This window comes from Argiope bruennichi, chromosome 10 (assembly GCF_947563725.1).
Source record: "Argiope bruennichi chromosome 10, qqArgBrue1.1, whole genome shotgun sequence".
NCBI classification, from domain to species: Eukaryota; Metazoa; Arthropoda; class Arachnida; order Araneae; family Araneidae; genus Argiope; species Argiope bruennichi.
The window spans coordinates 88,159,250-88,185,109 of NC_079160.1; the positions used below are offsets into that span (position 1 = coordinate 88,159,250).

A 25,860-nucleotide genomic window follows, 5' to 3' on the forward strand; every position below is an offset into this window, starting at 1 on the left:
TTACAGAATACTCCAAGTTCAGGCATTGCGTGCACTGGGCGTATTCTCATGCTATCAGCTACTCAAAAGAAATTCGGGTAACCACCCAGTGTCAGACAAATGATTGACGAGGGTGGTAATTGAGATTGACGGAGACTTTGCAGAAGGGAGCCCGTGAGGGTTGAAGCTGAAACGAAAATACTGCAAAACACCTAAAGATATGTACTTCTTACAAGATATAAAGCTGTAACAACAAAAATCACCATCGGGATTAGATACCATTGCAAAATGTATAAAAGAATTCGTTGGATCATATTCTTCTTCTGATAGAGCAAATAATTAATTTTAATATATGATTCCAAATTGTAATTAATAGAAAAATATTTCTTGCTCTAAAAATTCGACGATGAATATAACATACAGAAATATCGATGCATGAAGCATTTCGATGGTAAAGTATCATAGATGAATAAAAAATTGTTTTCAAAATCATATGCAAAATCATCAACAACAAATCTTTTGAACAAATTAAAGTAACTGTTCAAAAGACTTTTCTTTAGAGGAGTTACACGCTTCGCATGCTGTTAATGATGCAATTGTGTAATTTCGCCAAATTGAATTTGAATTTTATAAAACCTGAGTTGTATATTTTGTCTGGTATATCCTTTTATTTCATTTAATTGACTGAGCCACACAGACCATTTTATTTAATTGTATAAGCCAGAAGCATGACCAGGAGGGGGGAGGGTGTATAGATGCTCCAGTCTTAGAGAAGACATGGAGACAAAACGGTAATCCAAATATGTCATATTTGAAAGAAAAATATAATAAAAGGATGAAAAAATAATACTATGCCTCAGTTTACTCTTCCAAAACTATTGATGATAACTAGGCACGAAAAAAAATCATAATTCTGTGGGGGGGGGGCTTTCTCCTGTTACTTCAATGCAAAGAGTACCTTCTCCCTATCTATACAGATTGATCTTTGTTTATATAACAGCAAAATTTGTTTGCCTTGATGTGAGCAATCATTCACAGAAATTTATTGATGGAGTTTCTAACACACTACACATGCGGAAATTGTGAAAATAGTGTAAGGAATTCATTGAATGGTCAGCGCTTAACTATTATTGCAGTGTGTGGCTTTGAAGTCGATTTGGAACTTAACCAATCATAAGATCACCTTCAAAGCTGTTTCTGAATCCGACAAGATGCTTACTGAGAGATTTGAAAGCTATCTATGATTTCACGGTAGGAAACAGAAGCTAAACTAAACTCCCCCTCCCCCCCCCAACACACGTTCAATGGCTTCCCTCATAAAATGTTGGGTAATAAGATTACGAAAGATCCTCATTCACAAAGATTACGAGAATATCCTCAATTATGCTGATTTATGAGTAAAGTTACAACCTGATTGGCTAGACCAAGAGTTTTGAAAATTACTATATAATTAAAAAATAAGGATGGTCAAAATTTCAAAAAAAAAAGTTCCACTATGAAAGTAATGTCGAAGGAGAATTTCACCATTTCATTGGAGGAGATCATTTCATTCACCAGGAGATTGAATCGCTTTGGATTTTCTTAGATCCAAATACGTAGCCCTGTATTGGCTATATATGGGTCAAAGAAGTGATTTGAACATTCAACATATTGTGAATGTTCACGGTGCCATTCTTCTTCATATTTCAGTGCAATTTCTTATATAATCTTGTGCCACAAATGAAGCAGACTGTTCCTGGAGATTATGTATTGAGCATTAAAGACAGCACAGAAATTGCAGAGCTAAATATTTTAGATTTGATTTTGCTGTTCATGCTATGATGTGATGAAGACAGTTCGTCTTTGATTTCTATAGCAGTGGGAAACTATTAAAGAAATCATGGTCCTATGTCAGTCATCTTTAGCTACTTATGTATGGCATAAAGCTATATTATGTTTGGAATATTTATGTTGAAGAGAGATTTTTGATATTTTTAATTTCATGTAATTAATATTGATTTGTAAATGTATCGAATAGGGCAAATAATAAATTAAATCCATTTAATTCTATAGGAATAATTTTGCTGATGGTCATATCAGCAACACTCTTTTTCAAATAGGAAACCCATTCTATTTTAACTTGCAGAATGCTCTGAGAAAAATCAAGTTATTGAACATCTGCATACGAAAAGCAGTCTCAACAATGAATCGCCAACCTTATTCTCCTGATTGTATATTGGCATACAAATCTGGTGCATTTTAAGTGAAACTCAACCCTTAACATCTGCATATGAAAAACGTGGCGACTTTTGGCGACAATCGAAAGTCAATAGTTTCTGTATGAGGAAGGACCTTCGCACACGCTTCTAGCAGAAAAGGGGGAGACCATGGGGGGTTCACGAATCCGTTGTAAAAGGGGGAGAGAGAAGAAGGGGGGATCGCAGAGGAGAAAGTTTGTTATCCTCACCCTCAGTTAACGGAAGATGTTGCTCTCGGGATGACGAAGAGTTTTATGGCTCAGAAGCTTTGTGCCTGGGTGGGTGTGTGCGCACAGGGAAGAAATACTCTTGTTTATGGATGCGATTAGAGATGAGAGTTAAAGCTCTTTCCTTCTTGTACTGTTGATGTTAAGGCACACCTATGAGGATAGTATGTTTAGATAACAGTGCTTGAATGCGAATGATTTAGATTCGTCTTGGAATTGCTCTTTTGCTTGAGGTAAGACTCTAAAAAGTTCCTTTTTCAAAGAGTTACTTCTGTTGTTGCTGTAAAGATGCATGATGAGTTAAAAAAAAGTTAATAAAAAGCAAATTTTTAAATTTACTTGTGAAATTTTTTTCAGTTATTTTGAAATTGTGATTAAACTAAAAACTCAACTCAAAAATTCAACTTTTAAAAATAAAATTGCTTTACAAAGAATAAAAGAATTAATTATTAGTTGATTATTATAAGTGAAACTACAAAAATTGGTCAAATTTTAATAAATCTTCAAAGTACAAGAAAATTTGTTTATAAAAATTTCTGCCTTTTAATTTTCGACTTTACTATCTGTAATCATAATATTATAGTTTCGAATTAAATTATAACTTATTATAACAATAAATATTAACATAATTTTGATATTTATGATTTTTATATAATTAAGAATTAACAGCTATCAAATTTTTAAGATTAATTATTATACTAATATAAAAGAATTTTTTGATTAATTAAAAATGTTCTTTTTTTGAATGAAAAGTTCTCATGGTTTTAGAACCGTGCTATAATACTAAGCAGGAAATTTACTGTAAATTTTTTATATATGAAACAATTCTCACGAGTTTGCTTACTTTTGTTTAAATGTTTTTGAACGCATTTAATCCAATTATATGCCAATGATTTTTAAACGCAATTTCTTTTTCATCAAGGTTTTTTTTTCTTTAAAAAATATAAAATCATTGAATAATTTGCAGAAATCTTGTACTTAATGTTTTAAATAAACACCAAATTGAAAGAAAATGGCTTCAATGTTTTAAAGTACTAAAAGTTCCTAACTATTTAAGCATCATTAGAGAATTTCACTAGCCACATCACGATCTGCTTTATTTATCTGTCCCCCGTCGTGAATCAGAGCACTTAACGACATTTGCCTTTTATCCAAATCACAGGACTACGTGCCTCCAGCATGGCGGACCTTAAAATGTCTGAAATGCTAAGTAACTCTGTAAGTATCCAGCGAATCCAAGAAAACGTGATCCCACACAGGAAAGGTATTTTAGTCCGTGATCACGTTTGGACTGACTTTTGCAAAGAAAATGAAGTCAAATGCAAACGATTCACTATTTTCAGACAATTACTGGTTTTTTTTTCCTTCCCTTCCTTTGATTTGGAAAGAAAAAATAAATAGCTAAAAGGTCTTTAAAGGTCAATCTTGATTAGAAAAATAAAAATGTAGAATGATTACCTGATCTTTTTCTGGTTGGTTGATTGGTTCTGTTTGCCAAATCGTCTGCAGACTTTGTTTGAATAGAACTGTTAAGAACAGTTTTACGTTTGCTTTATTCAGTTTGACTTAGTTAAGGATTATTTGTAGCAGACGACTTTTTATGTAAATGCTATTTTTTGGATCTAAGCAGTTAATAAAAGCATGTGTGATTTCTAAGAATAAATCGATATTCTCCTCAAGATTTAACATTTTATTTTTCTGTCATCAGTTCTTCCTTTTTTTGCTTTAATTTTTATTATTGGTTAAATTCTAAACAGAAATATTATTTTCAAACTTTTAAATTCATTGAAACAGAGCTACTCGAAAAATAAATGTGTATTTATTTCGTAATGAACTTGCATAAAACAGTTTGTTGAAGTGAAAATAATTTTTTTGCTGATTTTTTTCTTTTTTTCTTGATGTCGTTCTTTCATCCAAATACTTGACAAAAGTTCTCAATTAAAAAAAAATCAAATTATTTTAATAATTGAATTTTTTTTCAAAACATTTAAAAGGAAAAAAAATCAGTTTGATTTATTTTAGTTAAAATTAAAAAAAAAAAATTCTCTTTGAGTATTTATAAATAGCTCTTCCGCACTGTTATCGTAGTGTTTTGTGTTATATCTTTTGTCACGTTAAATAGTTATCTCCTCAGTTCATCATCGAACTTTCATTATTCAGGGAAAAAGTGCCGTTTCCATTTCTTTATATGCTTTCTGAGAGTATGTTTAAGCATTTGTTGTTTGGGAAATCCGTTCCTCTTTGCCTCGCTTGCTAATAATCCCAATATATGTTCTCACACTCGGTTAGAATCTCAATATTGAATCTTCTCAATATATGCTGCTTTCTGTCTTCTTCGACATTAGGGTGGAACGGAAAAAATCAATTTTTGATTTTAAATTTGTAATAGCGTGGAAAAGTGGCCTTTTGGTTTAGATAAAATAAATTATAAATATGAAAAATATTGGAGTAAGTCTTGAGGTGCCCCAAAGGACGTTAAAGTTTCATAAAATTGAAACTTTTACTACATTTTAAAGTTGGGTTTTTTTTTACGAAATAATACACTTTTGATTTTTAATTTGTAATAGCGCGGAAAAGTTGATTTTTGGTATTGATAAGATAAACAAAAATGATACAAAAATATCAGATTACATCTTGAGATGCTCCAAGGACGTTAGTTTCATAAAAACACATTTTTTGCAACTTTTTAAGTATTTTTGCGTGCCTCTATTATGAAATAAAAAGCTTTAAATAGGCTTTGCCATATGGATAAAAGTATAAAATGTTTTTCTATTGCACTGGTATGTCACTGAGTCGTCGCCGGAGTGGTTGTTATTGAGGTAAGATTTGTCTGCTTCCGGTGACAAGAACAGAACTGCTTTCAAATCAGTAGCTTTGCCGAGTTCAGTTGAATTGGCGTTTCCGCTCCGTCTATTGTGCAGTTGATTAACGTAACTGATTTGTTAGTTTGTGCACTTGTGTGCTTTGCTGTGAGCAAAAAGAAAAAGAAAAATATCGGAGTGTTCTATTTTTTGGAAAATTTAGTGATTTGCTGGAATTTGAACTCACTACATACGAATCCAGTGCTACTGTTATATTAGACATAACCTCAAAATTGCTTCAGAGAATGATCCTTCTGCAAGCGAAATATGTGACACTTTAGTTCCCATAACAGAATAATTATGGTCAAGAGCTTCTATTCCCGATGCTTCTAGCAAAAGAATTTCACAAATTATAAAAGCTTATGATGCTAAATACAGGAATTTGTTAAAGTCTAAAAGCAGAAAATGTTCACATAAGTTTGAAACTAGACGTTTAATTTATATTGCTGACTTTTATAAAGGAAAAAAAAATGCCAGCTATGGAATAAAAGGTTCTAAACGATCAACGCACTAACAGGAAAATGGTTATAGGTAATATTGATATTGCTACAACACAAGCGCTTTGAGGAAGAAAGAAGCAAGAAAGAGTAAAGAACTACAGATAATAGTTAAGTTTAATCAAGAACGGACAAAAAAATTCTAGTGCATCCAAAACGATTACTGGCGACAATGACAACGCTGAAGAACAACAGTGTTCTTTACAAAAAGTGGCAAACCAACCAGATATATCAAATAGACAAGAAGACCCGGTGCCTGTGTAGTGTAATATTGTTAAGTTATCTTTCATGTACTTATAATTCCAAACATCTTTTCAGATTCAAGCTATCTTTCTGACGATCTTAAGAACGCTATAGTTCGGATTATTCAAAGAAATGGATACTTTGCTGCTTCAGAAAATATCCTTTTGTCCATGCTAAGTGATGAACGTAAAATTCAAAGAGAACGTGGTTTACGTTGTGTTTTAAAAGCAAGAACAGAAAGTAAAGACAGAATCAGGAAGTTTAAAGTTCCAAAGATAAGCTTCGATGCAAAGGATTACATCGACATGATCTCATGACTTGAAAATGACGTAACTGACCCCCCCTCCTTAACATGTTTAAACATGTTTCCAGTGACTCTCTCAAAGACTTTATACAGAAGGCATCTGAAGCTGCATCCATTAGTACAGGGGACTCGGTTATCGACTTTCCCCGGCTTCCTTGTCTCACGCAAGCAGTGGAAAGAGCTGTGAAACTAGTGGCCGAATCGGCTCAAATATCTGTGGTTCAATCGCAAGAGAAGGATACATAAGAGCAAAAATGTGAATATGCCAAAATTTAATTAAAAAACAGTTCAATGGGGCAGTGAAGTAGAAACAAGCCTTTTGCAGCAGTAACATTTATAATCATAAAGGATAGAAAACTAAGAAACACAAAATTTGACATAAAATTTTTTTTATTATTATTATACTTTATAATTAATAATTTTTTTGAAATTTTAATGATTACATATGTAATTAAAATCATCTTTTGTGACATTATATGAACGAAAAACTCATAAATATATTTTATCAAAATTTATAATTTTTCAATTTTTTTACAAACTTTAAGCTCGTTGCGGCACCTCGAGATATTGTTGTATTGCAACCAGAATTTTTTGAAATTCTTTTTTGAACCTAAAAGCTAATTTTTCTCCACTATTACCAAACTAAAAAAAAAAAAAAAAAAAAAAAAAAAAAAAATTAAGGCCCTTTTAAAAATTTCCATTTTTTTTTTTTTTTCAATTTTTTTAACAAATTTCAGGCTCTTTGTGGCATCTCAAAATAAAGTAATATTGCAACCAAATTTAAAAAAAATTGCTTTTGAAATAAAAGACAGCTTTTCCGCACTATTACCAAACTAAAATCTAAAAAAAAGGGGGGGGGGAGGGCATTTTTATTCCACCCTATTTTACATCTTCCACCTGTGTCATGTGGAAGTTTGGAAAGGAAGTGGTGTTCAGGTATTATCATCTGACCACGATTCAAAATTACAAAGTTCGTCATGAAACAGACATTGTTTTGTTTCAATATGAATATTAATATACCTAAACTAAATATCGGTTTTCTCGTGCCTGTCTTACAAACATGCTTTATTTTAACCTTCCACCCTTTCCATTTTCTTAAAACTCATTGGTTATTACTCATTGTAGTGTGTTTTTAAACTTTCTTTTAAGACACTTTTTTTTTTCTTACAACATATATTGATTGATAAATCACAGACATGAAGTTTTAAAACCTGACTTGAGACTACTTCATACACTTGATCCAACACAATCGATTGGATTTTGCGTCATTATATATTATCAAATCTCTTCTGAGTTAAGTAATTTTGATTATCCGAACTCCCACTTCCGCCCATCATTAATGTTTTGAATGTTACCTGATTATCTGTAATTGAACATTTCAATGATTCATTTTAAGTATTAAAATGAAGCATTTCAAGATTTAAAAATAAATAGAAGATACAGAAATATCGAAGCAACTATTTTCTAGAATTAAAAGTATGAATAAAATTTATGTTGCTATATTTTGTTGAGTTCAATATAATTTGCTTAAGTTAAATTTCTTTCATTTTCATAGTTAATTTTTTTTCTCGTTAGTTCTGAATGTACAACTACTAGGTACTTTTAATGTCTATCTGATTTACCAGGAATATTGGCTGTGCTTTATTTGAAGTAAAATTTCTTATTCATAATTTGGTGCTCTTAAGTCTCTCAGAAAAGGAAGAGTACTTAATGAATTCAAGTTCTACGGAATCCTAATGTCATAAAAATATTAAATACTTCAGTAATTTATTTCAAATTGCATGTTGATTTTGCGACATTGTAACGCCACTTTTTGATTCCTTATGTAAACAGTGAAGATAATAAATAGAATAATTCATTCTTTCAATAACTCAAAAAAAAAAAGAAAAAAATCAAATGATTAAACATATGACGAAACAATGAAAACGATTTGAATTTCATTTCAACATAGAAAAGTATAATTTAAAATTTCTAAAAATTCAGGGAAAAAAATTGCTTGGCAATTAAAATATCAAAATTTAAAAAAAAAACATTTTTTAGATTTTATGTTTATTAAATTAATTCGTTATTTTTAAATTTTAAATTCTGATCAAATCGAATTTGGCCTTCATATTTTCAAAATATACAGCGGGGAAATTTTGTTTGATTTTTAATTAATTAAAATTTTGAAACAAAAATTGTCCTGTGGTACACAATTTCACCTTCTAAAGCGTACATGCACTTGATAACTATAAATCTAATGTTTTAGTCCTATGAAGCGCCGATGCACACATGCACAACTTTTATAAGTATAGATTTGGTTATTTAATGCAGTGATGTAAGTTAAAGAAACGTAAAATGTGCTTAACGTAAAATAAAAATTTTCATTAAGCAAATACTATATGTTTCACCAGGATTGTATAATTGACTTAATATAGACAACTACTCCGACCGGACACACGGAAAAATCTGAATGACCGGAAGCCGCGACTGCGCGGGAATTAAGGTTGAGTCCTAAGGATCATCGCGGCCACAATACAGTCCCTCCCGTAAGAGGCATGTCCAGTCATTGGTAGGAAGTAGTTGATTTCATTTCATTTCTGTATCCACCAAGGTAGCGAGAACCAACCACCATACTGGAAACTTCTCATCCCCATATCTGAGATGCTCCTCCGGTGGGAGAGAGTAACTTAGTATAATGATCCCAAATTAGCTATTAATTATTTGTTTCTTATTAATGCAATTTGCAAATATCAATTTGAATCAGATCTATTAAACCGATCCATGTAATAGTTATGGGTTTAATTGGATCTATTAAACTTTGATATGATTTGTGATCGGAACTGTTGTGGTTTTTTTAGTTTTTTTTGGAAAAAAATTGAAAAACATCCTTTGTTGGAAAAAGAACTGATTTTCATAAAAAAATAGTTTTTAAACATATTTTTACTATTCTACTAAAAAATAGAATTCTTTTATTTAAATATTTTCTTCTTCTTCACATAATTTTTAATTCATTATTATAAATATTACAAAATTTCGAAATTAATTTCTTTTTCAAATTCACTTCCAGGTGATCCAACTTGAATGATATGAAAATTTAATTAAATTGATATATTAGCTGATCATTATTTTCTAAAAATAGTATTAAAATAATGTATTTGGATTCAAAATACATTCATGGGTATAATTTTATATTTCTAATACATCAAAAATGATTGAAAAATTGATTAGAAAATTCCATCTTCATACATAAATAAAATAACAAAAGTAAATATAAAAGATTACAGCCAAAAATGCAGCCAAACAATTACATAAATAAAATAATATGTTCATTAGTTACTTCGACCTGTTTACCTTATATCTTTTAAAACTGGTATTCTCATTGATTTCGTTATAACAATAATTTATCCCCCTCCCCCCCAAAAAAATATTATAAATATTTGAAAATTTATCCTCGAAATTTTGATGAATATCGAAGTTTTGATCGCCATTAGTAAAGAAAAAAAAATTAAATTAAAATTCAATAATAGTAAGAGATACTTTTTCTTAATGTTTCTTTTATTTTCATCGTTGTATAAAGAAATCACACAAATAAGGAAATGGCTAAAAATAATAAAGATGTTTTTAGGCATGCGCTTTATTATTCATTTTGAGTAAAAGTTTTTCAGACTCTTTAAAAACAATTTCTCTCTACTATGTATTTATAAACGTTAATGTACGTGGATCAGAAATCGATCTTATTACTTAATATCGTATGGCAACAGTCGAAATTAAACAAACCATCGTACAAATTTCAATCTGCTTCATTAAAAGTTTCTATGGCTACACTGAATTCAGTGCTTCGAATAGAATTCAAAAATATTACTAGAAATATTCTGAAGAATGTTCGCCGACTGACCAAAAAATCTAGTTTTATTTATTTACTTTATTCAGTGACATTAACTTCTAAGAAAAAGATAATATACATTTTTAGTTATTATCTTTATTTCAATGTTTAATGCCACTTGGTCTGTGAAAATTTTAAATACATTCATTTATATCAAAAATACGATGGTTGTAACTAAAAATAATCTTTTGAAAAAAAAAAAAAGTGTGGAAGTCAAAGAGAAAAAATAATGATACATTAATCAAATTAGCTCTAATTAAGTGAATATTTTTGAATTAAAAAAATTAAAGAAGTATTTTTCTTTAAAAGCATTTTCTTAGATTATTAACAGAATGCAAAAGTTATTTTGTATAGTTTTTCTCATTTAAAGGACACTTTCTTTTCACACCATGGCTTCAATCTTTTCCTTTCACTGATTGAAAACATTTACTTGGGAGGAAATGTCCCACTTATCAGAAATCAAATTACTTTTATTTCATTTTCTAAGTAAAATCAAAGGCCATTTATATTCATTTGATTTTGATGTATTGGTTCAAAGTTCTTGATGAATCAGCTGCATACCGTAAACCTAGATTCCCATCCATTAAGCCTTTCAGGGTCTGTAATGTCTCTCAGCATCAAAGGAAAAATCGACCCAGTTTTATTTTCGACTCATGAGTGTCTTTAATTAATTAATCTTGATTTCTTCCTAGCTTAATACACATCTACAAAATCTTTCAGGGCTTATGATATCATTCAGCGTCAACAGAATAATCTGTTTTTATATATGAAATTGTTTTTGTTTTTGATTGCAGAGGGTGCATTGGAGTCTAAATGATAACATGATCTGTATAAGAATGAATATTCTTAATTAATTAGTCTGGGTGTATTTAATTTGTCTATATATCTTTCCCTTGTCTAATACCCATATTAAGCATTTCAGGGCCTGTGATGCTATACAAAATCAATGGAATAATCTGCTTTTCTATACGATTCTGTTTTTATTTTCGATTATAGAGGGTGCATTGGAGTCTAAATGATAACATGATCTGTATAAGAATGAATATTCTTAATTAATTAGTCTGGGTATATTTAATTTGTCTATATATCTTTTCCTTGTCTAATACCCATATTAAGCATTTCAGAGCCTATGAATATGCTATACAATATCAATGGAATAATCTGCTTTTATATACGATTCAGTTTTTATTTTCGATTGTAGAAGGTATGATGGGGTTTAGATGACAACATGATATGCATAAGAATGAGTACAGTAATTAATCTGGACGTAATTAATTAATCTAAATATAATGAATTGATTAAGTTGCGTTAAATGAATTTTAAAAATAAATTATTTCTATGTTGTTCCTTTTTATTTTATTTTATTTATTTATTTGCTAACCAGCAATAACTTCAACCAGGAAGGATTAAAAAGCATTTATTTCTGAATGTAAAACAATCTACTTTTAAATATTTTTAAAATGCTGAAGAAAAAAAAAAAGTTCCGCAGCTTTGTGTGTGTGTTTACACGCGTGTGAATATATAATAAACAGTTAATTGTAATATCTGTGAATGCTTAATTAACCTCGTTAATGCTTTCTTTCCCCACCCACTGAACAGTTAAAAAGCGACTGTTGAATATTTCAAAAACAAACTAATTTTTCCAATTAATTACAATTATTGATCGTTGTATGCAAGAAAAGTATTTCTTCGCTATTAAATCAGTCACTCTTCATAGCGACAATAAAAAACACTGAATATGACTGAATTAGAAATTTTGAAATATGCATTAAGAATTTGTGATTTACATAAAAATTTGAATTTCCTGTATAACCAGGGATCACAATAAAAAAATGAAAAAATAAAGCTCCCTGTCAATAAATCCTTATTACAACGCAATTCAGTTCCATCACGATGCTTTTTATAGCAATATACTGCACCAATATTCAGTACCATCCAATCCAGACGTATAGAATTGGCGACACGGAACATTACGCGTGTTCCACAACATTTACTAAATAACTTCCAGCTGGAAATAACCGTCATCATGTTCATTTGGTCGCTGACGATCCCATTCATCGCGCATTTGCTCTCAATGTTGTGAGCACATGTCACAGACGCGCTCCACTTTCACTGATGAGGCCTGTCGGCTTTTGTGCTCTTTTCCTTTGTTGTCAATACTTCGGGAGAGTACAAAGTCCCTTTGGCCGACAGGAGAAGGAAAGAGAAATTGTCCAGGAGGGTATGACAGTGATTGCGCAGTCAGTGTTGCCACTGATTGTAATTGAAAATACTTCAGCAAGTGACATATCAAACTGGTTGTAGGGACAAAGTTGCAAGTAGTTTCCTGACATGTTTCTAGAATTGTAGAAAGAGTTCTATGAAATTAAACAACTTTGATTTTGACATCATATTGCGTGCTAATGATAAGACGCGTTCTTTAGATTTATTCTTTCCTAAAACTAATTATGAATGTTTTAATTATTATATAACTTTATCGATTCATCTATCACTTGAAAAGGAAAAATTTTAATAAAAAAAATTGAATTATTACGATTCTTTTGTTCTGCTGTTTTGTTATTGTTATTCTTTTTGTTTAACGAGTTTAATTAAAAATTTGTTTAAAACTAAATTTTTAGATTATTTTTCGCACATTATCAGTTTAATTGTGATTTTAAACTAGCTGGTGTAGCTTCTTCAAAATTTTCTCGTATAATCTCTAATTAACTTGTCATGACAGAGAACGCCTTACATGGCATTGGCGTACAATAATTACGATATATTAACTTTTGGTGTGAATTCAGCCTTTTTACTGAATCTGTCGTATCATCTTTGCCGAGTTATTTGGCGATTATGCCAGGCATGCGTTAATAGTATCCAAAAATCGATTTTGTGTTTTAGAAATGTTTTTCTCAAACGATTGAAACAAACATATGACACAAAACTGCACTCATCACAAAATCCCATACCAAATTTGATACATTTAAATCATTGCATTTTTTAATTATCGTGTTTACACGTTTCTGAAAACGCAGATAGATAGACAGTCAACTCGTAGTCAGATTTAGCACAAAATTTGATAGATGTCTATACTACAGATGCTAAATCTGCGTATCGAATTTTGTCTATGTAGCTCTCATCGTTTTGTAATTATCGTGTTAACTTATATTCGAACAGAAGGATAGATGGACTTCCTCTGAACACATTTTAACTCACAATTTGACAGAAATCTGCAAATTTGGTGTAAACACCGTATACTAATTTTCTAATGTCTAACACAAAGCGTTTTTGAGCTATCTTTTTCACAGACAGACAGACGGACATTTTCAAAAAAGGTATTTTTCGAACTCATAAAGGTCTGTAATGTGTAGATTCGTCAAAATATCGAGTTCGAAGATTTTGATGATTGTTGCACCTTCTCTATATTAAGTATACAAAAAAGTTAAAAAAAAAATGTATATTATAGAGTTAAATTTAATTTTATTGCAAAAATATCAACTTTTAATACTTAAAACTAAACTCTATTTACATATTTAAGCCATTTATTAATAAAGAATTAACATATTCAGGCTATCGAATAAAGCAAACTTATTAGTTTATTTCGCCTTATCTTCAATTTTACCAATCTCTGATGGCAGCGTTTATATCAATAAACGCATCATTCAATGAAAATGAAATATTTTACTTCTTATTGATGTCACCATCAAAAATGAATTCAACTTTTTGAATAATTATTCTGAGGAATATTATTTTTATATCTAAAGTATTAGTATTTAATGTCCGTATTCATTTTGGAACAAATATTCCATATTCCCGTTCTCCTTCCGTTGAAATTTACGCTGCTTGCGTACATTTGCTAAGGGGGAAATTTGGAGAGGGACTGCTAGCTCAGGTGTCCTCCTCGTCTTTTGACTGCGGTTCGGTTCAGAATTGCGTGGTCCGTCCCAAAATAGTCCTAGTGTTGCTTTAAAACTGGATGTTAATATAACTGAACAGAGTAGTATTCCGTTGAAATTTAAAATAATATTAAAGTATCTTTTACATTCTTTACATATATTTACAGTTTCAGGAGTGCCGTTGTGCTTGCATAGGGGTAGAGCATCTTCCCGTGCTCTGGGTGTCCCGGGTTCGAATCCTGGTTCGGATATGGTTGTTCTTCGTTTGTGTTCTATCTGTGAGGTGTGTGAATGTGCCCCCTTGTAAAAAGAGGTTGTGCAAGCGAAAGTGTGAGTTTCGCCTTCATATGAGCAGGAAGTCAGACTTCTGCCCTCGGGTGCTCAGAGGTCTTTACCCTCAGAAACTACTGCACCCCTTTTCCGTGGTAATGCGGGCACGACATCATCATCCCATTTTCATAAGTCCAGCATTTAATTTTTTTGTATTAACTAGATACGGATTTTTTTTTTGTTGCTGTTTTCATCTCAGCAAATATTACATGACTTCTTTCTTTCTTTTTTCTTTTAAGTTTGATTTCTCCCTCCCCCTTCCTTTTTATTTAATTCTGCATCTTCCAAGGAAGACCCTCTCCCCTAGTAAATCGTTACCACATATTTTTATCCTAAAATTAAATAGATGAAATATAATAGTAAAAGCAATTATGATTATCATTGAAATATTAGCTCGTATACTTGTGTATTGAAATATAATCATTGTATTATTAGCTTGTTTAATATAATAAGCGTTTCGTTTATGAAGTTATTAAACGGCTGCTACCGATGATACCATCTTTTCAAACTGCTCCACCACACCAGCAAGTCTCATATCATTTTTAAATCGTCTGATTTATAAATGACGCCTATTTAAATCTGATTATATAAAATATGAAACCGCAAAAGCAGCCAATTTTATGTAATAGAAATGGAGCCATTTTTAGATATTTTAGCTGACTATCGCTGAAATCCAGTATTTATGTATTTAAAATTATTACCAAATATAAGAACCATTCTCCATACCTGATCATCTGTCCGATTTTTTCAATTTTTATTTTATATGACCCTTAGATATTACATCATTGACCCTCTATTTCCCATCGCAATTTTTGAGAGCAATCCCAAGAAAACTCCTTAATTCGCTGTCTATTTTCTATGAAAAAAAAGAATAGAATTCCCCAGCTCTAAATACTGAACCAATATCGCAAATTTCTATTTCATCTAAATGATAATGATTCCTAGATATGATGCTCCTATATAATGGTCATTAATTCCTCCCTAACACCTATTCTCTAGAAATATCACAAAATAAAATCTTGACAGATCTCCAGACACAATAGTTGGAGCTATTTCGTCACTTTAAATGTATAGCTAATCATTCAGAATGTTCTGTTTTTTAATAATTATACTAAAGATGACTGTATGTATCTGTTTGAGTGTTCATGTTGTATAGGGCAGATCGCTTGACCTACAATTACCAAATTTAGCACATATATAAATTGATAGATGATTTTAATGAAACTTTAATTAGAATTTTGATTAATTAATAAAAAATTAAATTGAATTTTGGCGGTTTTTTTTTTTTTCTATTACCCGAAAATATAATTGTACAAAAATTAGTTTTACACTGCTTCAAAATTAAAAAAAAATTGTCTTTTTGATGATATAAGTTTTTTAGTCGTGCTAAAAAATATAAAAATTTTACTAAGTTCTAGAAATTTTTATTTTTATTTATTTATTTATTTTGCCAAATTTCTAACAATATTATTGCCTGAAATTCAAACTTTTTTCTTTGTTTTATGAATTATTTAATAGCATGAATTTTTTTTCATTGTTGAAAGCTTTAAAAAAAATAAAAGGGTGGATTCGGTTTAACAGCTGTGTAGCTTTCTCGATGAATAAAAAAGTGAAGCTACGGAAGCCACAGAAGTTAGAAGATAAATGAACCGTACGTTTACGTTTTTTAATAGTGCCATGGAATTGGTTTTCATTCGAAAGGTTTATATATATGAACTGAAGATATATAAGGTAACTAAAATAACACTGCTGAGGATTTGACGAAATCGTGGGAGTGCAATTATAATTAAAATGTTTAATTGAAATTAAATATACCCAATATCGTTGGCGAATTTGGTAATTGCCGAAGGTGGCTAGATTTAATAATTTAAAATGTTATTTTCATTTGATATGATAATATGTAGTTCATAAAGTTTAATGACATTACTAAAATAAGTCTATTAATATGATGAATGAACAAACGGTCGCCGAAGGCGTCTAGTATTAATAATAATAATTAGTAGTGTTATTTTGAGATAGATCTCCTACTTTTGAACCGTGATGATGGAGATAAGATCTGAACTTCCCATGTTTATATCCATTTAAAGATTTTTCACACCACATCTGTTGGAGAGACCAAAATTTATTAATAAAAGCAATATAGCTGTGACCACGAAGAAGCTTTTATTTTTAATGGCGTATTTTCAAATAAGCTTAAATATTTTATTACAAAAAAAATCAAAAAAAGAATTTATATGATTTGTAAGCCTTTTTTTCTTTTTATCTTTTAGCAATTAGTAATTTGTACAAAATTATTTTTGTACATTTGAAAAAAAAAATATGATGAAATCAATCATGCATCCTAAAATAGCCTATCATCGTGTAAGTATACAAAAGCTCAGTAGCAACTTCTTATCAAAGAAACTGTATCTGTACACTTCCCTACTTAAAAGCTTGTATATCAGTGCGTAGATAATAGATTTTTCAGAGGGGGGGGGGGAAGCTTGTATTTCTACTTAGATCGAAGCATACAACAAATAAGTGGGATCTGGTATGGTTTAGCCAGAAGGTAACAATTGGGCTTTTGTATCTCTACCGTAGCATATGGTCACCTATTAAGGTGTACTCATTATAATCATATATTACTGTCAAAGTGATAGTAAGACTTTTCTCTGAACTGCCCAGGGTTCAATTTTCCATGAGAATATGTTTCTTCGTTGTATATTTCCATCCATTTATTCAAAAAAAGGCTGGCAACACAGCGTGCTCGTTAATCGTTTTGGTTATTCCTAGAGGATCGGCAGGGTTGTTTTAGCATAGCTGAGAAGAAAGATAAAATAAAGTAAGTGCACATTTGTATTATTATGAAACTATAATAGTTTCTTAAAGAATTTTATGGTATTTTTTAATACTTGAAATTAATTTTTATGCAATATAAAGATTCATTTGATTGTATATATTAAAGTGTCAGTCAAATTTGCTATGGTCTTAATTGACGATGATTTTTCAAACTTTAATTATGAAGTTTATGGCAAACTATTACCTATTTCCCCTGATTTACCATTTTTGTATGAATATAAAGTCTATGAAAACATTTAAAAATTATTTATTTCTATATAATATGATGAATCTTAAGTAATTAGATATTTAGTAAAAAATTTCTTTGAAAATTCTATTAAAAGATAAGCTTAGTAATAGTATGTATTGCGATGGAAAATACAATACAATAGTATAATTGTATTGTATTGCGTTGGAAAATACAATACAATAGTATAATTGTATTGCATTGCGTTGGAAAATACAATAAAATGGTATTATTATATTGTATTTCTTTGGAAAATACAATAAAATAGTATTATTGTATTGTATTGCGTTGGAAAATGCAATACAATAATACAATACAATAATACTATTGTATTGTATTGCGTTGGAAAATGCAATACAATAGTATTATTCTATTGTATTGCGTTGGGAAATTATTCATATCTGCGTGGTCATCATTTCTACCTTTTGTATTTATTTTAAATAAATTTATAGTGTATTCATGAAATCATTATTTGCATTAATGATTAGAAATTGAGATTTTCAATAAAAAAGTATTATTAAAAATTATATTTTTAATTAAAAAATAATTTTAAATTAAAATTTTCTTTTAAAATTAATTCCTTTTCATGGAATTTTTTTTTTTTTTTTTTACAACTTTTGTTGAAAATTTTAAATAAAAATGTGCGGTACGGTTTCAATATTAGAATTTATAAATATTGAAATATTATAGGAATTTAATTTTCTGTATATGTTATTTGCATGTCTTTATGTATATTTGTTACGAACACCGATTAAAAAATTACATAGAAATGACAATGAATTTAAAATAATTTAAAATGAAATAGAACAAAGCTTTTCAACTAAATTGAGACAAAGAAGTTAAAAAATGTTTTTTATATATAAAAACGGTTTTTAAAATGTAATCCAATAAACTCTTTTTCCGTTGTTAAAACGCCTGTAATGAATTTAATATTTTCAGTTACATTAAGTTTGGAGTAAAAGAAATTAATTTTATAGACTAAATTATATTAAAACTATTTATTTTTTTAAGAAAGAGCGAATAAAATTAATAAATGCAACGGGACCAGTTTTAAAACTTCGAAAAAATGCTTTGATTATAATGTACATAGGATTAATACATGAAGTAATAAAGAATTTATAGATTATAAAATTAATTGATGATTTGTTGTTCCAGCAAGATTTTAAAAAAAGTATTTTTATCGCCGTAGTCGATAGAAATATTTTCTCCTTATTTTATGGACTCTTTAATATCAGTAAAAATGAAATTTTAAACAAACTCGTATTCGCAATTCCATGTAAATATAACGGGAAGATTTTTAATTTCTTCCAAAAATAGAAATTTGAAGAAAAGGAACATTTAATTATTAAAATTTTAAATATATACCTAATTAGAGAAAGTGGCATAGATTTTTCCGCCAGTTTCCACCAAATCATGCCAAGCAGTAAAAAATTCGCCAAATTTTGTAAAGTTATTTAGCAATTTATCGCCTTTAAAAAATTACGGTGTGGTGATTGTACTGCATTCTTTGATTCAGTCCATCTATGTTTATCGGATAAAATATTTAAATTATTTATTTATTTGTTATTAAAGTTTCTTTCAGTTCTAATTTTATTTGTGAATCTCCCGATTTATATTCATTATAAAGAGCAGAAAATAACTTTTTTAAAGCATGATTATGTTAATGAGCCAGCATATGTTCTGTGAATCGCTATAGGTTTGGTTAAAATTCGTGCAAAATGCTCTACAAAAAGCAAATCGTTGGACATACCGCAACCATTTTGACAAATAATTTCTACTTAAATAATATTTCTTAAAGGAGTTCTTAAAATTTTAATTAGATTATTAATTACAAATTTATCGAAATTTTAACATTTCCATTCATAATTTTCGAGCATATTACTGTACATATTCCATATTTATTATATTCCAATTAGTTTGTGAGTGATATCAATTTCATTTCAGCTCAGTTTTTTTCCCTTCTAATTTTAATAAAATTTTAAATTTATTAAAATTAGAAGTGAAAGCATTTATTTTGCAGTAATATTTTTCATTGCTCTGGAAACGTGTATGCCGACGATATTAAATATATTTTGTTAATGTATATTACCGCAGATATAAAATAAGATGAAAAAAAATTTAATGGTAGTATATCAAATTTTATGAACTATATCTTATTACGACGAATACATCCTTAAAAATCATTTACATGCTATCAAGTTGCTTGTTTTGAACTACGGATTCAAATTTGCAATTTTTAAAATTTATTTATTTATTTTGAAGAACTTTACATTTGCCCATATGTTCTGGAAACATGGGTTAGCTCATTCATTCTATGCAGATATATGTTGTGCTGCCATCTGTTGATCAAGAAAAGAGTATTTTTTGACAGTGCAATGATAAAATAGCAATTTCATCAATGCAAATTGCCATTTTCTTTATTAAAAGACAATTTTTAAATTCCATTTATTATATCTTAAAAGACGTGACTTTAGTTTAGATTTTTTAAACATTAATTGATGTGAACATTAATTAAGTTTCACTTTAATTGATGGTTTTCAGCATTTTCATTTGAAACAGAGCAGTTATTTGCTTTCATGCTACATAAACAGAAAAAAAAAAAAAAGAAAGAAAAAAAAAGGTTAGGCATATATATAATTAAATTCTTACAGTTTAATTATTATGTTTAAATAGATAATTCATATAGATACCAGACAGAACAATTCATCTAACATGCATTTAAAAATATATTAAAACATTTAATAACTAATTGTGTAAGAAAAATCACCGTTTACAATAAGGATGGAAATAAAGGAAAGTACAGGATATACTGTTTATTTTCGAATTCGGAAACCCTCTACGGTTTTGCGGATATATCAGGAAGCTTTTTATTGATCAAAAAAGGGGTAGAGAAAAAAAATGAAGGAAATACTTAATTTAGTAATAGGGCGAATTCAAATTAATCGCGGAATTAAGCAGGGTTTACCTGAGACCAACAATTGCGGGCAATTGAAGGTCAAGTCTACTTCAGAAAGATCACGTGACCACAATGGGACAGTTCCGAATAGTTGTTTCGCTGAGACAGCCAATTACCATTGTCCCGTTGGGTGTCACGTGATGTTCTTGAGGTAGACATGGCCTTCCATTGCGCTCCACAGTTGTCCTCGTGTGAACGCTTCTTTAGGAGGCATAATAACTGCTCTCTTTCTGCGTACTATGCCTTAGCGAAATGCAAGCGTCGAAAAGTGCTTGTCTCAGGATCCTGAAATGGACAATATATGCAGTCGAAGAATATAGTGTCCAATTACTGTTCATGCATCTCAAGTCGTTAATCGCTTATATGACATTTTATATCACTAATAGCACGAAATCGATCAAATCGAAAGTGTGTTCCCGCTTTTTAAAAATTAAAAAGGTTTCAATAAACAGTGGGAAATTTATAGGATGTAGTAATTTTATAACTTGACAACCAACTCTAGCCAAGTTTCATTGAAATGAAATAACAAATAATTTTTAAATGAAGATTTCTGACAAAAAAACTTCATTGTGAAAAAAAATATTCTTTAAAATCCTTTTCGAAAATTTCTGTTTTGAGAGAGAGAGGGTGGACGATTGAAAGCTCAGATTTCTTTTTAATAGAAAAGGGAAGACAATGTTAAGCTTTCTCACGGTTTATATTGAGATAAAATGTTATATTCATGAAATTGGATAACGGCTTCTTAAGATATTCTCAAAAAAATAATCAGGAAAAAATACGTAAGGAAATCCGTTCCAAATTATCAATATTAGAGTTCCTGTGAATAAAAAAGTAATGTATATAATTTTATGATTATTATTTCCATTTTTTTCCAATACATTAAGTGATCCTTATACAATCTATATATCTTAAACGATTATAGAGAAGTAAAATCAGGTTGAATTTGTAAAAAGTCATTTGACAACAGCTCACAAGCTTAGATTGTTTATGTGCTTGTTTGTACGTAAAGCCTGTGGATTTGGATAATACGAAAAAATGAGTCAACGAAATGAATGAACGAAATAGATATACAGGGTGTTCATTAATTATTATCGGGGTTTCCGTACCTCATAACTTTCGAATAAAAAATATTACGCAAAAACCGATTACGTATTCGTAAATTACAACTCAAAGAATTTTACGTGGCAACAATGCGATCTTAGAACATTTGCAGTCTGGGTAATTATGACGTCATAAATAAAAAATAGCGACCGTGCAAGAAAAAGCAATGTGTGTATTATGGTTTTTCGAAACTAAATCAATCGTAACTACTCAACATCGCTTCAGGACCACGTACTAGAAAGAACCTCCTTCGGATAATTCTATCAGACGCTTGTTAACACAATTTCAGGAAACTGGCAGCGTTCTACACCGAGAGGGAGCGGGAAGACCGAGCACTTCGCAGGAAAATGTTGATCGCATCCAAGAAACGTTTACTCGCAGTCCACGAAAATCAACGAGACAAGCAGCTGTGTAGTTAATATGCCGCATACGACCGACCATATGAAACGTTCTCCATAACCGCCTTCATCTGAATGACTACAAAGTGCAAATTGTGCAAGCTTTACACCCGAATGATAAACCGCGTCGTTTTGAGTTCGCTGAACAAATTTTGACGAATTGAGGATGATGAAAATTACCTTCGGAAATGGTTCTTCAGTGACGAATCCACTTTTCCTGTGTCAAAAAAAGTGAATAAACATAACTGTAGAATATGGGGCTCGGAGAACCCGCACGATTATCGAGAATTGGAAAGAGATAGCCCAAAGGTGAATGTTTGGTGCGCTTTATCACATATTGAAGTTATTGGACCTTTCTTCTTTGCTGAAACAACAATCAACTCCGTGACATACCTCGACATGCTGGAGATATATGCGGTTCCTCAGATGCAGCAACATCAGCCAGATGTGATATTTCAACAGGATGGTGCACCCCCACATTGGGGCATGATTGTACGTGACTTTTTAGACGAGAACTTTCCCCACAGATGGTGTGGAAGAGGTGGACCAATCCCATGGCATCCGAGATCACCAGATATAACACCGCTGGACTTCTTTCTATGGAGGTTTGTTAAGAACATTGTGTACAAGACCACTGTGCTCTCCTTTGATGAACTGAAGCGCAGAATTGTTACTGCGATCCAAAATGCTACCCCACAAATGTTGGAGAACACTTGGAGGGCAATTGAATTTCGTCTCGATGTGTTACGAGCCACGAAGGGCATCCATGTGCAAATTCATTAATCTTTTCAATATCATTAATAAAATTCTTTGAGTTGTAATTTACGAATACATAATCGCCTTCAGCTGAATGCCTACAAATATGAGCAATAAATCATACAAAACAACGCAAAACATTTAAAAAAAATTTCTACACTGAATTTTAAAATTCATGCTCAAGGTTGCATCGCCGATATCGCCGGCACACAAACAGATTCATAACTTCCTTTTATAAGTATAGGAAATTGAAATTACGATACTAGTGGATTCTATTACGGCAGTTCGAAAATTCGTTAACTCCCTTTTAATAACTAAGACATTATTTAGCTACCGTTACTATGCAAAGCTATATTAAGTCATCTAGAGACCTTTAAACGGTACAAGTCTTGGGGTCTCCATTTTCTCATATTTCAACTCCTAAAAGCAGATATATTTTCCATTCATTTTAACTTAATCTTTATAAAAATATTTTTAAGAAACAAATTCTGTAAAACTGAAACAGCAAAACATTTAATTGCCAATCTTTTTGAAAAATATCGATTCAGTATACCTGGTATAAAAAAAAACACATTATAGTTTAAAGGTAATTTAATACAGAAAAGTGAAAAGAAATTATAAAATTTTTAGCACAATCTAAATGCTATTTAATTATAAAATTGAGCATTATCTTTTAATTATAAAGAAAAAGATTTTTTTTTTTCGGATTTTAAAACAACGTAATATAACATTTTCAAAGATTAATGAATTAAGAATTTTATTTGAAAAACGATTCGATATTTAAATCATAATTTTAATCTGAATAAGTTCGAATATACAACTTTTGTAAATTAAAGCAATCGCAAAACTTAAATTTCTCTAAACACATCGAACAAATTCTCAAAGCCAAGGGGCTTCTCAAAGTTACGGGGCCCATCGGTAGTTGCCTATTTAACTATCCAGTTCTTTTGTTATGTTTAAAAAAATACATAATCCAGTCCTTTTGTTATGTTTTAAAAAATACATAATCCATTCTAAATTGTAAAATAACAACATTTTTAGCAAAAATTTCTGCTTTTTAAAAATCACATCTCAGCAAAGTTCAACGAGTTTCTTAAAAAATATTACAAACAATGATAATAATAAGCAAAACATAAAATTTCAGCCGTTTTTGAAATTGTGTAGGAGGTTCGATCATAGCAAACACAACTTTCTTTTAACCCTCAGGATTTTGTTTAACCTCCGCGTATTTATTATTCAAGCGTACCAGCGGAGGTTAACTCGACCCTTTAACCTGCTTCCATATAGGACCATTTGTCAAGGCTTTGATGTAATGTGTGCGGTCATATATTACTCTCGCATAATGCCTTTCGATTTGTCCATTTATATCGCTTCTATCGAGGACCTCATGGTGTTGACTCCTTGACCACAATGACCCTGAGATAGCTTTTGCACACCTGTAGCATAGATGAGTAAAAGTTAGTCGGAATCAGATTCTTGTTCACCATTTTGTTCTTTCAGATATTCTTTTTAAAATTTCATATTCTTTGGGATTTGAATGTGGCACTTGACAGAATACTTATTTGCTTATGCTAATATAGTACTCATAAATAAATCTAAATAATTTTTTTTCTCTGTCTTTTTTTACGTGTTTTTGATAAGAGTAGCTTTTTTTTTTTTTTTTTTTTTTTTTTTATGTTACCAAAATATGCTTTTACATACTCATATGTTTTTCGATAATAGATAGCATCTCACAAAGCAGAGTAAATTACTTTAGAAAAAAGAATTCTTTAAAAGAAAACACTTCTCATTCACAGAAACATAAAACATAAAGAAGGTCACTTTTTCATAAAATGGGAGAAATTGATAAAAATATCTTATTTTCTGTTTTAATTCATCTGATATTTATTTAAGCTCTAATTCTTTAAAAAAAGCATATTATCATATGAGAACATGTATCCGCATCCTCGAAAATCTAATTATTATAACTTTCTCAGTTAAAGATAAAATGCAGCATTGCCTAGTGTAGAAAATCGAAATAAAGCAGTATGTTTACCTAGAAAAATTACGGGATTTTTCCATTTCGATAGCGTAAAAGCTGTGAAATTCTAATTCCGTTTCTTATCATATGAGAACATGATGTTGGTTTAGTGTGAGTTTTTGAAGCCGCAAAATACACGGGCAGAAAATGGGTGATTTATCGCTTTTGAGGCATCAAATTTTCCCTTTAGGGTTATTAGAAAATGATAAAGAAGGTTGTTACAATTGGCGACTTATCGTCAACAAAAAGTTACAACTTGACGAAAATTGCCGCCATGTACGCCACGCCCATGGCCAATAAAGGGCAGGTCGTAAGAAGTTATCGCCTGAAGAGGCACAAAAAAGAAAACGGGAATCAACATGAAACAGCGAGGAGAGGTATCGAAAGATGTATGCATGTATGTGTATATATATATAGTATATATATATATTATAATGATAATATAATTTTTTAAGCTTTCATTTTCAAATTTTCCAGCTGGCTAGCTGGTTTTAAAGCTGGAAAGATTTTGAGATGGAAAAAAAAAAAAATGAAATCTAAGATCGCAAATTTCAAGTTATCATGTGAGAATATAATTATTTTAAGTCATCAATTGTCTTAATTAATTTAAGTCATTAACCTATTTAAACCGGTTTACGAGAGCTCCAAAACTTCTTTGTCAGCCAAGAAAAAATTGAAAATGAAAGCTGCCATTTATGTTTTATTCATTGCCTACGCGATTTCGAGCTTCAAAACCCCTTATCCAAAACAAAATCATGTTCTCACAAAAAAGAATGCCACATTTTGAAGCTGAATAACGAGCGTTTCCATCGCAATGCGATTTCTAAACGATAAATTATTTACCAATAAAATTTTAAACTTATTAATTTATATAGAATTTTTATGAAAACCATATTTTTGTAAACACACACTGCTATTTTCTAATTTCTGAGATCATAAAGCAGTTTCATAATGGATTAATCTTAGAACAGGGGGCAAATCCTTCAATGTTTCCCATTTATGAAGGAATGAAGTGATAGTTCCCCATTGGGGGAAAGAGAAAATACTTTTATCAAAACTGTTATTCAACGCGAGTGAAGTTTTTTTGAACATATTATAAAAATAAAATTATTTAATTCTCCCCCCCCCCAAAAAAAAAGAAAATTAC

General features: G+C 30.2%; 1 protein-coding gene across 1 annotated transcript in view; it reads left to right on the plus strand.

Annotated features, from left to right (window-relative positions):
• The first annotated feature begins 2,468 nt into the window (after positions 1 to 2,468).
• Positions 2,469 to 25,860, plus strand: part of LOC129988466 (uncharacterized) — a 180,337-nt gene continuing 156,945 nt past the window's right edge. Inside the window, exon 1 of the mRNA XM_056096700.1 lies at positions 2,469 to 2,676. The gene's annotated coding sequence lies outside the window, so the exon portion shown is untranslated. The remainder of the gene's footprint in view (positions 2,677 to 25,860) is intronic.